Source organism: Aulonocara stuartgranti (assembly GCF_965226115.1).
Source record: "Aulonocara stuartgranti genome assembly, chromosome: 16".
Taxonomy (NCBI): domain Eukaryota; kingdom Metazoa; phylum Chordata; class Actinopteri; order Cichliformes; family Cichlidae; genus Aulonocara; species Aulonocara stuartgranti.
The window spans coordinates 22686889-22698388 of record NC_138952.1 but is presented as its reverse complement, the minus strand read 5'-3'; positions in this window follow the sequence as shown (position 1 = coordinate 22698388).

The window sequence follows — 11500 nt, the reverse complement described above, 5'->3', positions numbered from 1 at the left end:
GTCACTTTAAGACAGTCCTTTCAACTAAATGTGTCCAGCCTGAGGCAGAAACATCCCCTCCTGTGGCTTATTCGCTGTAGGTACAAGGTTACCTACAACCATGCATCTGAGATCAGGTGTTTCTGATCCTGCTGCAAGACGTCTTGGTACAAGAGAGAAAGAACTGATGATGTTTGTTAATGTTTGTCACCAGAACAATTTTTTCACCTGTTCCCCTGGACTATTGTGTAATGTGTAGGTGTGAGGGACCAAGCAGCAACGGCATAGAGGAAACAGGAAAAATGTCTTCAAAATGGGCTTTTTAACAGAGGTGGGACCAAGTCATTGTCTTGCAAGTCTCAAGTAAGTCTCAAGTCTTTATCCTCAAGTCTCAAGTAAGTCTCAAGTCTTTATCCTCAAGTCTCAAGTCAAGTCTCAAGTAATGTCAGGCAAGTCAGAGTCGAGTCTCAAGTCACTGGTGTAAAAGTCCGAGTCAAGTCACAAGTCTGAAACTTTGAATTTCAAGTCCTTTCGAGTCTTTAAAAAAAAAAAAACGAAAAAATAATGTTGCAGTTATATGCTAAATGTAAATATTAGACCATGTAATTTTAAAATCTGTGTTTTTCTCAACACATGACAAAATAGTGAACTTAGAAAATATACACAAATTGTGAAATTGCACCTCTTTAAAATGCAGCTCAATTAAACCTAGCTCCAAGAATAATTTTCACCGACAGTTCTGAGATAAGCTGCATGTTATTCTTGGATGCGGTTGTAGGGCCAGCTTTAAAATCGCATGACAAAAATATCATACACATTAAAAAAAACTGTATCACCAACGTAGCCTGGACAACATTTGCTAGTTAGATGAAGTCAGCTATCTCATCTTAGCATATTTATTTCAATTCAATTCAATTCAATCTTAATTGGCAGACTTCATGTCCATAAAAACAAGACAAAAAAAAAACAAAAAAAACAAACCACACACACACACACACACACACACACACACACACACACACACACACACACACACCACTCCCCCCCCCAACACAAGGTATACACCATTAAATATATATATGTATATAAATAAGTATCTAAAACATTTGTAAAAATATAAAACCATAATATACATAAAACACAATTACTTAAAATAAATCAATAAATACACAAACACTTTAACCAGTGCTTTCTGAGACTGGATGAGTAACGGGAACCACTCACTGTCGGATCTGTGAGTGCTAAAATTATACTGTTACTCGAACCATCCAGTCGTTCTCTAAAATTGAACATTAGCTTCCTTAAAAGTGCTTTAAAAGTCCAAACACCCACAGCTACAAACATCTGGCTGGCACTACCACTTCTAGGTATCCTGCAAAGGATTCTCATCGCATCATTATATGCAACATGCAGCTTCTGCATGCTACATTGTTTGTAGGATGACCACAAGGGGGCAGTATATAGCGGTGTGCAATACGCTTTAAACAAAGCCACTTTAACTGGAAGTGAACAAAAGCTGAATTTGCGTGCAATAGTATTTGCCTGCACATAGAGCTTACACCGTTGTCTGTATATGTCATCATCATCATTCATTTGCTCAGTAATAAAGTGACCGAGGTATTTCACCTTTTTATGAACTTCAAGAGTTTTTTGTGCCAGTTTAAACAAAGGGAAATTTAGCTGTTTATCCTGCTTGGTTCTACATATCAAAACAGCACTTTTAGCAGCATTGTACTCAATGTCATATTGCACACCATATTCAGTACAGACATTAAAAAGATCCTGTAACCCAGCACTGCTTGGACTAAAAACAACCAGGTCATCTGCATACATAAGATGATTTATCAGTGCTTTACCTAATATACACCCAGTGTTACAGGCTCTCAGTTGTATGGACAAATCATCAACATACAAATTAAATAAAATTGGAGACAAAATCCCACCCCGTCTAACACCATTGCTGACACCAAAGGGGGCAGAAATACTGCTTCCCCATTTAACCTGCATGTTCTGATGAGCGTACCAGTAAGAGAGAATCCTCACGATGTACTGAGGAACTCCCCATCTCTTCATTTTATCAAAAAGTTTTCTGTGGTTCACTCGATCAAAAGCCTTAGAGGCATCAATGAAAGACATGAGGACAGATGAATTTTTAGCCCTGTACAAACTGACTATTTCCTTGAGTGCATATATGCACATGTCAGTGCCGTGCTTTGAAGCCAAACTGATTATCCAGAGAAGAGATGAACACACTAACTCTGTCAAACAAGATTCTTTCTAACACCTTAGATAAAATACTGGCTAGTGCAATTGGCCTGTAATTATCCAAGCAGCTCACTTTTGCAGCTTTGTCCTTCATAACTGGTACCAGTAAAATACACAGCATTGAGTCTGGTAATATGCCATGAATCATAAACCCAGTGAAACAGAGTGCTAAAAGAGGAGCTAGCCTTACACTAGCATGTTTTAAATGTTCTGCAGTGATGTGATCCAAACCAGAGGATTTATTATCAGACAACCTATGAATGGCTTCATATACTTCATGTGTCCTTACACTTATTGTGTCATTACTCATGTCAAGATTGTCCTCATATGGTTCACTTTTTATACAGTTAAACAACGCACTGTAATGCTGTCTCCATAATGCTGCAATGTTATCTGCCCCAGAAACACCTTCAACAGTTGATGGTAGAGATGGTTTACAGTTATTAAGAGCTTTCACCTCTTTCCAAAAATCTGCCGTATTATTACACAGCATTTTCCTGGCCAAAGAATCTGCTCTTAGCATTTGCTCATTTTTAGTTATAAAGCGAACAGCGTACTTATATCTGGCATTCGCACATTTTTTCTGTTCAAATTCTGGGCCTTGTTTAGGTCTTCCAGCCATGGCCCAACATTTATAAGCTATGCGAGCTTCATCATGGTACATGGATACATGTTCTTTCCAGCCAGGTCTGATGTTAGGTTTCTTATGCTTATATTGTTTATCAAGCAGTGTGCCACTTTTATACAGAGCAGTCACTATATCATCATACATGGAGCAGAGTAAATGTTTATGCACAGCATTCTTACAGTTGACATCTTTGCACAAAATAGCTTCTTTATTTATATGCATATTAATAATCATACGGTTCTTGGAGTGAGTGCATACACTCATGAAGTTTAGTAACTTCAGGTCACTGCAACAAGCCCAGGTACAGTTTACCGACGGATGGGTGCAGGACCTTGAAATGCACCGTGTAGAACGAAAGACCATCGTATGTATCATAAGTTTACCAGTCTCACAAATCGTCGTCATAAATACACATTCCTTAACCGTTTATTAATAGGACCTTTGAGCTCAACGGTAATTAATTAGTAGTGGAAATAATTTCTGGTTCATCACAGAAATGTAGCAGTGACAACAATACTGTATGCTGTAATCGTACTGGGCAATTAGTGATACAAAAAAACCTGTTTTATCCTGTGAATAAACGTATATCGTTAGCTTCATAGCATAAGTGCCTAAGTCATTGACTTAGTCAAATGACTTAGGCAATTATGCTATGAAGCTAACAATATGTTTTTGTCAATGTACCATAATAACATAAGCGAAACGCAATATTGTGTCAGGACAATTCACTATTTATGCACAATAAATAAAGGAGCATAGCGCGACAATTTCTGTTCAGCGCCAGACTTGCTTGTAACCTATATCACTAATTATGTTATGAAAATGACGTATTAACTACTAAAAAACACTGACCTTCGTGTAAATGCTTGGAGCAGACTAACCTGTGAGCTGGAGTGTTCTGGGACGTTATATTTTATCTTTGAATGGCTGCAATCCAGGCCACCCGTCGCGTCTTTGTTACTTCGGAAACATGGCTCGAACAATTTCTCTTCAACGACATAATCCGATAACAACCGATCTCTTTACCCGTCGGCTTCCCGTGGCTGTCATGCGACCGGCTATTGCAGTTAATAATACAACAGCTTCTTGACATTTTTGTGTTTCTTTTTATCGCTGTGTGACTGATTTTAATTGAAAGCCTGCGTGCGCTAGTACCGCTTGCCACGAGTTCCCAGAATCCTTTGCGGTTCTACCCGTGAATGACGTCACATTTTCAATCTCTATATAATATGCGTGTTAAATTTTATATTTGGGGTAAAATATCAAGTCTTTTCAAGTAAACCGGTTCAAGTCCAATTCAAGTCCCAAGTCATTGGTGTAAAAGTCCAAGTCAAGTCACAAGTCTTAGAACATTTTTTCAAGTCAAGTCTAAAGTCATAAAATTAATGACTCGAGTCTGACTCGAGTCCAAGTCATGTGACTCGAGTCCACACCTCTGCTTTTTAAAATTTTAACCCCAAAAAGACAAAGTTCAAAATATAATTACTGAGCCCATTAAAAGAGGTCAACTAAATATAACTCTACTCAAAGAGTAACTTCCAGAAACTTAACCAAACAAAATAGACACAACTTAACTCACAAACTGACCTAAACACAAAGACACAGGAGGGTAACCTATATAGTGGTTTCACCAAACCATTTACACACAATAGGGGAAACAAAAACAAACACCAATACCAACTAAGCGCAAAAATAACATGACTAAACCTAAAACAGCCCCCGTTTCTGACAAACACTTAGTTGGTCCTGTGTTTTCAAAGTCAGGCCTTGGCCACGCCTTTTGTCCAGACAGGAAACGGCCTCCCCAGACCAGGTAACTCAAAGAAGGAGAAAAATAATTAATATAACAGAAAACATCTTTAAAAATCACACAATGCTACTATGCGTGCACTTCATAATATCATTGTTAGGTTTAAGTAAGAATAATAATGAATTATATTACTGAAATAACTGCAAACCAAACCAATGAAACGAATGAATGGACAGGTTTTACCCATGTGTGGCTGATGCCATCACAGTAGATCTGCATTTATTTTTGCATTGATTTAAATGAAAAATGCAGTTTCATCACTTGTGACTTTTAATCTTCGTGGATTGACATACTGTGTGTTTTCATCAATGTTGATCGATACTACCATTATTGCAGTAGCAGTTTGTTTTACTCATTTCTAACATCATATTTCAATTTGGTGATTGATTTGTACTTGAAAATGAATTGTGTTGGTTTGGCCAGTAACAAAAACTACCAGGACATACTTCTACTTTAGTCAGACAGTTAACCAATCACCCAGTACTGCATTTTTACAGCCTTTTTGTGGTTTAAAAAAATGATGGTTTAAGATTTTAAAACTTGCTATTTCTCTGTATCCACTTAAAAAAAATGTATTATTAATGTAGCTAGATAGCTAGCTAGCTTTTCTAGGAAGATAATGCTCATTCCATACTGAGGCCGGTCTGGTTGTTTCTACAGATACTGGCCTCTTACAGAATGACTGAAAAATTTGTGATGTGAGCAACGGTTCATTGGTAAGAAGGGTTAAGGTTAGCCTATAAAAATACCACCAGGGCTCATAACTTGTGTCTTTTCCAGCAAATCAAAGTCAGTCATGGCTTCTTATTCTGTCATTTCAGACAGACCACGGATGTCTGCAGCGGACATGCAAAGGACCGCTACACTCGATTGAGGCCATGGAAAGGTAAAGGATGATTATATTCTGCTTGCTCTCTCTGCTGTCATCTTGTAACATTTCTCTTCTACACACAATGACCATGAGGAGAATAGGTTAGAACACCCGTCACCCTAATGTCTTCGTGCCATATCATGAGAAGCTCATAGAGATCCACTGCCTTCACTTCAAGTAGGCCGATCTTTGTGTCAACCACAAGAGGGAACAATGCAGCACATACACAAAGCCTTTACCTCGGCTATGGATCCCTAAAACCATGGTTAGAAGTGTTTTATATGTAAAAAAACAACAACAACCAACAAAACCCAAAACACTTATTTTAATGACGGGAATTCTAATGGCATAGCTCTCTTATCATAGCTGATTACGTGCATATTTATTCAGATTATATTCCTTTTGGTATGTTTCCCTTCGTAACCTGAGGAAGATTAAGCAAATGGGAGTCATATATGGAGTCATTTAAGTTGCTTAATAAGCTGCTGTGGGGCTACAAATGATCCCTGCACTCTATGTTGTAGCTGAAGGGTTAATAGGTCATCCATGTAATGGCTATGTCATCTCAAGACTGATGGAAAGTCTTGGATTTTCAGTCTGAATATTTGTACTAATTTTGTCTAATGCATCTCTCTGTACGTTAAAAAACAAACAAACCAAAAAGTAAAAAATCCAATTAAAATAAATCAAAAGATGCACTAACAACAGTTAAACTTAAATATTTTCTGAATCCTGCCAAATAGCTCCACTTGGGCTGAATGCATCTCTGCTCAATGGCTCTTTGGTCTTTAACAGACAGAGACGGCATTGGGATGTCACAAATACATGATGTGGATAGGAGAGAAAGAGGCAATTTGGATCCTCATTAAATTTTCAAAAGTCCTGATGGTCCTCCGAAAATTGAACCAACTGTTCCAACGCACCCTTAATTTTATGGTACAGTAAGTGCAAATTAGTTTCGCAAAAAATATTTTTAATCACACTCTGCCAAGTTAATTTGGTGTGTGGTAATTTTCCGTTCTCCTCTCTTAGCATCACACTCAGTCATGAACCATGATGGCTCGTATGATCTGCGCTCAACACAGGCCCACCCCCAGTCGAGACTCTGTGTTCTTCTTGTTACCAATCTGGCAAATGATCAATCCTTTCCCTACATCATAAATACAGCAAAGGGCTACTGTATGTGTTCGCTTGCATGTCAGCCATATATTCCAAACCACTCCTTTACATAGAATCATGGTAATGCTTATTTTCTGTAAGTCACTGTTGAATTATGCAATAACCCCTCATTACCAAAAAATACATTGATTTTAATGCATGCTAAAGATAAACATGCAGCACTAATTGACTGACTTCATTTATAATTATGGACAGTACTGTCCAGAAGTGTTAGCACTTCAGGTGTTTGTATCACATAATACCATCAAGCAACAATACCATCTGATCAGTCTCAGATTTATTCAGTGGAAACACAACAGAGTGACAGAAAACTAGCTTCAGCGATTAAACAAAGAGGCATTCTTTAACAGAAGGCGTGGCTCCACCAGAGTCCTGATTGCAGCATCAATGATTCAGTTTGTATTAGGGCCAATATTTTGCTTAAATGTATTGAGCCACATTGAAAAGGTTTTCCTTATGATCTTTAATTTGTAGCTCGTAGTATATTTTATCTTGATTACTTAACTTTGTAATTTAACATATTGCACTCTATTAAATTCATCCTGCTTATGTTAATCTACTCTGCGGTTGTCGCTGGGCTCCAGCGGTCACACCTGTTGCTAATAATCAGCCACAGTATTTAAGAACCTTCTTGAACATCATCTGTGAGCCCGACTGTTGTTGCCCTCGTGGAGGTAATCAGGTCATTTGATACTAGTGTAGGTTGTTGTTGTAAACTGGTGTATGCACTTGGGTCAGCATGCGAAGAGTAGTTTATAGTTTATAGTTGTTTTACATATAATAGTAACAAAAATGAGAAATCGATAAGCAGGACTGGAGACATTTTGTATTGTAGTTGTCTGTTGTACATGGAATAATTAACATCTGTCTTGTTTTTTAAATGGCATGCAAACTGCTTCTTGGAAGCACGAGTCAGAAACTGCATTTTATTTTATTAATGGAATATGCAGAAAATAGTTAAATGTTAAACAAATATCTTCTGGTCAGAGAATCTTGCATATAATTTAATTTTTACTTGATGCAATATGCATAAAGTTAAAAGATTAAAACTAATAACACAAGTTTTAAAAATAGACTTTTTCCTTTGATTTAATTTTATATGGTGGATTATGCAGAAAAAATAGAATTGGGCTGAAAGGTCTATTGCTTTATAACGTATTCAGGTTGTGTATCGTGTTTTTTAAAAATTAACTAAGTAATAAGTAACGAATTATTTTTGAAACTGCATAATCAGTAAAGTAATGGGATTACTTTCTTGAAGAAGTAATCAGTAATTAGTATCTAATTACTATTTTAAAGTAAGTTGACCAACACTGATCATGAGCAATAAAACAGAACAAAAATTGAAATTTAACATTTGGCCGAGTGGATGCTTTTTCTGAACCACATGGAATATTCCATAATTGAGAAGTACATGTAGAATGGAAAGGATTAGCTAGAGCTGTTCAGAGACATCTCAGATATCCCAGGGCGCCTTTATTTAGATTAATTGTATTGTAGGGAACGGATTATTGTTTACAGAAGGCATTTTGCAATTTTGCAGACATTCTGGATAACTCTCAGCAGATTAGGAATGCTTTTATTAAAAAAAAAAACATTTTCACTTTAAAAAAAATATATCAGAAATTTCTTATTAACAACTCACACGGGTGCCACAAAAACATTTCAAATTAATGGAAAAAACCAACATGAAGTGTGTAGGAACAGCACATGCCAGTAGGAGGACTTCAGCTTACTTACTTTACATCCTCCAACTTCACAGAGCTGTGTTGAACAACGTAGTTGCAAAATGCACCTGAGAGGAAATGTTCCCCCCGTCCTCTCAGGTGCTGACCTGTCTTCCCTGTCTGCTCTACCTCTATCCTTTTCTCATGTGTGTCTGGGTGTGAGTGAATTAACTCAGCCTACCTCCTTCCAGAAGTGAATGTGGCCACCCCAGATACCACTGGCACTTGTTTCCCATCTACACCACAGTCCTCCTCTCACCTCCTCACTGGATCGTTAAGCCACATAGCGTGGTAGTATTACTTGAGCCTCTTAGTCATCTGACGTCACTTGCCTGCTAACCTTTGCTGTATGCTTACCTGACTTGTCCTCCTTCATCGCAGACTCTGCCCTGATGTACCCTCCTGCCTAGTTTCTAGAAAAACCTGCCAGTCCCACTTTAGCCCCACAGGAGAATTCTTACCCAGGTTCAAACCTGAGGAAATTAGAGAGCACTTACTTGAACTCAAGCATTTGGAGAAACAGAGAAATCTTACCTGAACAAAGTCTTACCTCTGACCTTTGAAAGCAATGTTCACTCACTTTCCTGAACAGCTGCAAATGCATACCTGTTATTAACCTGAAGGAGCTCATTAAAAACACTGAACTTTTTTCCAGGGCGTCCTGCAACATAAACATTTTGCACAAATTGTGATACGTTCCCCCCGCTTGGTGTCTTGACGTCGGCAGTGACGAGAGTGCTCTGTGTAACACGCCAGTCTGAAATCTACCACAGGTGGGTTGAGGTCATGTGACTGTGGAGGTTTTATGATATGATTAATTCACTGACCGTTCATGCCCTTTGGATGGAGGCATAGTCTGATATGATAGTGAAGGTCACTCAGAAAAACTTTGCACTGACCCTTCCCCTTAAGGAAGCAAGTGGACCGGAACCACTTAAATGTCCCCCAAAGGAAACCTTGCTGTAGAGTTTAGAGGCTTTTTATTCAACCTCATAATCCAAAAACAAACAAAAAACCAAATGATTAAACAGCAAAAACCGAATTAAATGAAGAAAAAAATGAAATGTACATATTTTAAGTCATAATCAAAGTCTTCAGTACTAAGTTTAATCTGAAAAGTTTAATCTCAACAGAGTAATTTGCATTAAATTTATTTTATGAGCCCCTTGCCAACATAATAAAATGTAATGTAATAAGAGAACATGTCATTCTAATAACATAATCAGCGCTTACTCAGTTAGTGTGCGTACTGCAAATTAAGTCTAAGGTGAATGTTATTTGAGTGAAGACAAAAAAAAGGTGCAAGACCAATAATTATCAGACACTTTCAATAAGAAAAAAGAAATTGTAACTATAAACTGCACTGTAATAGTGACTCCTAGGTTAACTCTCTTTGCACATACCTCACAATAATTTTGCATTTACAGTTCTTTCCTTTTATTTTTAAGAAAAATTAAATGAAGGGTTGAATGCTGAGTGGCAGAGGTGGAGACATTTAATAGCCTACTACCTGGATGAAAATCACATTTAATTATCCTCTGCCATTGTCAAAGTGAAAGGAATATTGGATGGCGTAATTGGTTTTCAACAGCTACCTGAAAGAGCCAACAACCTGCACTGTGTTCTGAAAGGGTTGAAAAAAATGTTACCTCATCCCCTGACAGGCCGTACCTTAACTGTTAATAACCTCTTTGTGTTGTACTAATCCTTCACGTTGGAGTGCAGGACTTATGCCTGCATATACTTTAACTTCAAGGTGGTCACAGGCCATCAAGAGGTAGTCACAGCCTGCTGTGTGCTACATCGACAATAAATCCAACCCTGTCCGCTGAAAAAGAAGGTCTGACTAAACAATAAAAAGGCCCTTAGCCAGATCTCTAAAACTGGCCTCTGTATGCGATTGTGCACTTCCTCCTTGAAGCAGCACATATGTTCCCCGGGGCAGGATGAACGGCTCCGCCTGGGAGAATAGAGAGGAGGGGGAGGAGAAAAGATGAGTGTCTCCATCTGTCTGTGGATCCAAGGGGCTCACATACTGTTACATCTCCCCCTGGAAGAGTGGGGAGTCTTGGGCAGATATCATCAAACACAGGCTCGCTTTGCGCTCCACGGCAGCCATGTCACAGCCATTGCTTGCCAACGACGGGATGGACAACAAAACCGCATATGGCTGCCGAAAACACATATGGCTTAAACGTCATGATGCCTTTTACTTGTGTAGGGCTTCATTACCTTTGACTTCAATTTTGGCTCAGCTGATATGGCAGCTCCAATTAGCAGTTAAAAAGATTCTGCACACCACTTTATATTTTTTTTATTGCGTTCCTCTTGGAATAATACACTTGTAAAGTCAATTTACAGTAGCATATTTAATTTTTTTAATATGTGTTCATGTGTGTGTGAATTTGCACGTGTGAACCTGGGGGACTGGCCATCTCCCTGGCAGACAGTGGCCATCTGGCCGAGGGGTTTGGAGACAGACACTGTCTGTTAAGCACTATAACCCTTATCTTCGTGCCATGTCTCAGATGCCCCTGCCGCTCTCTCCCGGGTCTCCCTTCACACCGGAAAAGGCACTTTGAGATGGATGAGAGGCGACAGACGGGATGTCTGTCATGTATGGGACTGAAGAGTGGGTGCTAGAGAGAGAAATAAAAAAAAAAAATCACTGCTGTCAGTTGGCTTAACAAAGCAGACACATCATCATCCTCCTGGGCAGGGGTCCAAATCAATATCTTGCTATTGACAAAGCTAGCAGGTTTGATGTATGTTGTTGCTCCTCAGGTTGATCACACATCACCAGTCATTATGGCTACGTTCACACTGCAGGCGAAAACGCATCAAATCCGACTTTTTTGACCCTATGCGACCCATATCCGATCATGGTGTGACAGTGTGAACGGCACAAATCCGATATTTTCAAATCCAATCTGGGTCACTTTTGTATGTGGTACTGAATCCGATACATATCTGATGTTTTAGAAAGCGACTGCTGTTTGAATGGTCATGTCGCATTAAATCTGTCTTTTACGCCACTGACA